Source organism: Paramormyrops kingsleyae, chromosome 9, assembly GCF_048594095.1.
Source record: "Paramormyrops kingsleyae isolate MSU_618 chromosome 9, PKINGS_0.4, whole genome shotgun sequence".
Taxonomy (NCBI): domain Eukaryota; kingdom Metazoa; phylum Chordata; class Actinopteri; order Osteoglossiformes; family Mormyridae; genus Paramormyrops; species Paramormyrops kingsleyae.
In genome coordinates, this window is record NC_132805.1 from 21,301,457 (window position 1) to 21,307,456 (window position 6,000).

Here is a 6,000-nt window from a genome sequence, read left to right on the forward strand (position 1 = left end):
GCAAGTCTGTCTCAAATCTTTCTTGTGACAATTTCCTTCAGTTTAAGTGTATAGGGCGTGTTGTGAGGGTGACTCGGCGGGAGTGTGACTCGAAATGAAGGCGGAGTGTCGAGGGTATAGTTTGGGATTGGGCCCCCCCTCAGCAACTTCCCCCTCGCGAAACCGCTTGATTGACACAAAAGGCAAGCAATAATTAGGCACTTCCTGTGCAGCGCGTACCTACCCTTTCCGTATGATTCTCCACTTGTAAATTTGTTTTGAGGACTGGTAAAAGTGTTTCTCATCTCGTAAATTTGTTTCGTCGCATGTATATTTATTTTGGAACTTGTAAATTTGTTTCCGCGCTTGTAAATTTGTTTGGGCACTTGTAAATTTGTTTGGGCACTTGTAAGTGTGTTCGTTTTTGCTTGGCTTTGTTAATTTGTCTTGACTTTTGTAATTTTGTTTTCTGAAAAGTTAATTTGATTTGCCCTTATCGGCCACCGTAGGGAAGGGCCATGTAGGGGGTGTTCGTTGTTGTGATTTTTCTTTAATAAAATTTGATGACAAAAAAGATTTTAACACTGGAAATTGGGAGTTGTTCTCATCTGTTCAGTGAGAGATCTCTCTGTGATCTCTGTTCTCTGTGTTCTGTTCACCTGTCTTCATGTGGATAGATTGTGAATGTCTCTAATGAAATTGATTGTAACCAGCTGGAACTTAACATAAATCATAGTAAAGTCTCATTTCTGTCTTGGCCTCAGAGTTAAAGTTATACATTTTGCCATCAGTCTCAACCCAACTTCCTCCTGAGGTAAAATGATGGATAGGAAAAAACATTGCTAATTAGGTTTACTGCAAGTGGATGGAAATGAACATTAACATAACTCAAAGTTACCTTTTAGTGTCGGTCTCAGTCTGAGAGTTGTTAAATTTTTTCATGGCTTCAAAGACATAAGCCCAACAAATAATCTGCAGTGGACATGTTGCCTGGTCATAATCAATCAGTTTCATTAGAAATTTTAGTTTTTTTTAGTAAACTTAAACTTTATTGTTGTCACTGTATCAGAAATACAACAAAATTTGTTTGGTAGCTCACGGCTCAGCAGCAAAGAGGTATACATTAAGGTACCACATTAATATAGAATAGTCTCATAGACATGGTATAAATATGAATAAAACCTAAAATAACTATTAATAAAATACAATATATTTGTAAAAGTCAATGTGATTTAAAGTGAACAACTGCATATCAGCAGTAATACAGAGGTGTGGAAGTGACTTAATGGTCAGTGTTCTGTAGTGGGAAGGGGTGTGACGGAGGCTACTGCTCTCAGGAAAAAACTGTTCCTCAGTCTGTTTGTTCGTGACTTGATGGTCCTGAATCTTTTGCCCGATGGGAGGGGGACAAACAGTTTGTAACCCGGGTGGGTGGGGTCCTTGATGATGTTGCTAGCCTTCCTACATAGTCGGCTAGCATACTGCAGCAGTATTGACAGAGACTTTATTTAAGAAAGACAGTCATACTTTGTTTAATAAAGGAAAAAAAGCAGTTTATGTTCTGTTTCTTTTATCGCAAACGTACAGAACTGCGACTTCAAAACCGAGGTACGTACTGAACCGGAATTTTTGTGTAACGTTATAACCCTATGTGGCAAGTATTATCATTTTCATATATTTCCTCAGAGAATCGCTTTTTGATATTTTAAGCATTGTTAACATTCTTGCTCTTTCTCTGATGTAAGCCATTAATGATTAACTAGTGCCGACTAGCGGACAGCTCTGCTAAAAAAAAAAAAAAATCTAGCATCCCCTGTGCTCATAGAACCGCATTTTTGTTAACTTGGGTAGTAATCATAGTTAACATGAAACTGCAAAAATTTTATATTATATACTAAATGCATATAAAGTCATGACTAGAAGTTTTGAGAATAACGCAAATATTAGTTTTCAGAAAGTCTGCTGCCTCAGTTTTTTATGCAATTTGCATATACCGGTACTCCAAAATGTTATGAAGAGTGATCCGATGAATTGCAAAATTGCCATGAAAATGAACTTAATCCCAAAAAAACCCTCTGCATTTCAGTCCTACCACAAAAGGACCTGCTGACATCATTTCAGGTGAGAGTGCTGATGAGGAGATCACTCTGTCATGCTGATTGAGTTAGAATAGCAGAGTGCATACTTTAAAAGAAGGGTGGTGCTTGAAATCATTGTTCTTCCTCTCTTAACCATGGTTATTTGCAAGGGAACATATGCAGCCATCATTTGCACATTGTTAGCCTGTAGAGGTCTGTGCATCCCTCCATGGATATGCCTCCCCAGACCATCACTGACCCACCACCAAACTGGTCATGCTGAACCATGTTGCAAACAGCATAACATTCTCCATGGCTTCTCCAGACCCTTTCATGTCTGTCACATGTGCTCAGAGTGAACCTGCTCTCATCTGTGAAAAGCACAGGGCGCCAGTAGTGAACCTGCCAATTCTGGTATTCTATGGCAAATGTGAATTGAGCTCCACGGTGCAGGGGGGCCTGGCAGTGCTCATCCTGTTCCTGGGTTAAGGACCTTCTATGGCCCTGTCCAGCTCTCCTAGAGTATTCTCCTGGAATCTCTTTCATGCTCTTGAGACTGTGCTGGGAGACACAGCAAACCTTCTGGCAATGGCACGTATTGATGCGCCATCCTGGAGGAGTTCGACTACCTGTGCAACCTCTGTAGGGTCCAAGTATCGCCTCATGCTACCAATAGTAACACTGACCGTAGCCAAATGCAAAACTAGTGAAAAAACAGTGAGAAAAGAAGCAGAGGGGAAAATGTTAGTGGCTTCCACCTGTTAAACCATTCCTGTTTTGGGGGTCGTCTCATTGTTGCCCCTCTAGTGCACCTGTTGTTAGTTTCATTAACAGAAAAGCAGCTGAAACTGATTAACAACCTCCTCTGCTACTTAACTGAGCAGATCAATATCCCAGAAGTTTAACTGACTTGATAGTAAACTCTGAAAAAAAGTGTTCCTTTAATTTTTTTGAGCAGTGTATTTTTAGCAGAACATGGTTAAAATCAAGGTAACAAATAGAAAAAAAATACAATGACCATAAGAATTTAAATTTATGCTGAAAATTACATTTAAATATTTTATATTTTACATAGACCTTGATTGCACAATTTGTTTTCGAATAGAGGTAATTCACAATTGCTCAGCACAGAATGTTTCATATGCCTCCATGATTGCTAATGATCCCTCTTTATTCAAAATATTGATAAGACTGTATATTTAACTCACAGTTTTGTGGTATAAACTGTTTGCATGGAGACATGTAAGGATGTTTGCAAAAATCCCAAAATGAAACTGGATGCCAAAAGGATTGGTAGAATTCTCTCTTTTTTTTTTTTACTGAAGACGTACTGAATTCATCTAGACCAGTGGTTCTCAAACCCCACGTACCAGTGGTCATGAAATAAGCTGTAGACCCTTGCCACATACCACTGATACATTAATACCTTTGCATACAACAAGGGGGGACCATGTGTACTGTAACGAGGCAGCCCTTAGTGGCTGGATTTGACAGTGAGGAAGACTAAAACAAATGCACTTGAACAACGCGTATTTATTGTCATGCAGCTCTTCTTACAAACAATTCACCCGTCGAGCTTTTTCACAGCACAACAACTCTCCTCTAATGACAACTGGCAGCCTTAAATACTTTCAGCTGTCTCAGGCTAAACCATCATTCCACTCACAGGTAACTTCTTAAATCCCAACCTTCCACAATAATACACAACACATTAACCTGAATAAATAAATATACAAATACATTTTCACATTTTGATATTAATAAATATTTTCCACTTTAATTTTACATCAAACCGCATATTATAAAACCCCAAAAAACCCCAAACACAAAAGATTCCCCACACTCCCTTAACCCGTGGTCTCTCCCGGAACCTTTAACTGGTGTCTGGACCCCCAGGGAAACATTTGCCCAAACACCCTGGAGATAATACAGGAAAGAAAGGTGAGTCATCACATCTTACAATCACTTCTTTGCATCCCCTTTAATTCTAGATTTTACACACACACACACACACACACACACACACACACACACACGCACACGCACATCTGCCTTAGTTCTCCTTACTGGTAAACCTTATTCTCTCTCAATCACCATTCCTTTTCAGTTTCACAGCCACCACCACCTTCCTTGATGAGGAGCCGCCGTGCAGGTTCTGAAACAAGGCTACCAACTGATTTTAAAATTCCCAATAAATATTCAACACACAATTAAACTTTTGTATGCACATGTTCTTCTATGCAAATCCGTGGTTAAAGTGCAATGCTAAATAAAGTGCTTAACAATTCGCCCTCTAGTGGTTCGGACGCATACGTCCGAGTTTTCAATAACAAAGAAAAATGACGTTCAATAAAAGAAACAAATGTATAAAATCAACCAAAAACAGCTTGTTACAGTACTAGAAACCTTTATTATAATATATGTACAAAGTTGCACAATTTTTGTGCCATGGTTATTTTGTAACAAGTTAAAACAAAATGACCATGGCAACCATCTTTAAACGGGTCGAGTGTCCGGAAGTGAAATATAAGTGTTAATAAAATGAAAACTAAGCATTTAAAACTATTTCCTTCACGACCAACAATTCATAAACCATTACAGTATTAAGACAAAACACCCAGTTTTCCATAAATATGACTCGCAGAGTATGCAACCCTCGACATGTAAGTACATTTATTTACAGTTTACTCTTTTATTCTATAGATTTTTATAATTCCGTGATTCAGCAAATTATAATTAACATCTGCTTTGGTAACAATTGTATTATGGTACATAGGGAAAAGTTCCGCATCGCCTTTGTCAAGCTTTGCGTGTGCAAAGTAATGTGCAGCGCTTTTGGCTTTTACTTGGGCAAAGTTATGCGGGGCACTTGTCGGCTTTGTTTAGGCAAAGTTATGTACGGTACTTGTCGGGTTTTTTTGGGCAAAGTTATGCGGGGCATTTGTCGGGCTTTGTTTGGGCTAAGTTATGCCGGGAACTTGTCGCGCTTTGTTTGGGCAAAGTTATGCGGGGTTAGGGTTAGAAACAAAATGTTTCTTATGACTCGTAAGTGGTAGTGCATTTAGAAAGAAAGACGCTATCCCAAAAAACACTGCTAGTTACACTGTGGCCAGTTTGGATAGGTCTTGGATAGGTTTTGGATATATTTGGCACAAGTCGTGTGAATAAAATATAGATTTTCCTCCAGATGTGTGGTGGTGATGTGTGACAAAATGTTTCTTATGACCCATAAGTGGTAATGCATTTAGAAAGAAAGATGCTATCCCAAAAAACACTGCTTGTTACACTGTGGTCATTTTGGATTGGTTTCAGATTTTGGATATGAAAGGCTCCCAGTCGCACCATTTGTTCTTTCCTCTGTAAAACCTGTTCGGCTAGATCAAATGACATGAAATTGGGCACACATGTAGAAAACAAGTTAGGGAACCACATATTGAAAATTGGACCTAATCCATCATCTACTTCTTTAAAATATTTGCAAAAATCCAAGACAAAGACAGGTTTTTGTATTTTTCCAGCTGTTTTTGTTATATTCGCATGTCCATAAATTATACACAGTTATTCATTTTGGTTATTGAGCTTCCAACAATTGATTGTAAAGGGGTCAGCTTTGATTTTAGGTATCAGGCATGTGTCTGTGACTTTTACATCTGAAGTTATACGGTAATTATTCCAAAGAGGGAAGGAATGCCCCTCCAATGGGCCCCCTGCAAAGGGGCCCCTGCTGCACCCCATAGAGTTAATTAATATACAGTGCCTTTAATAAAGTGAAAAGTATGCTGCTAACGTGCTATACAGATTACAATATAAATAATAGTAAGGGAGTCCTCTTCCTTGCATGTACACATACCATAATTTGAGAACTACTACGTAAGTTCAAAACAGAAGGACAGGAAGAATGTACACCATTTTTGAGAAAAATCATTTCAGAATGATGGGAGAC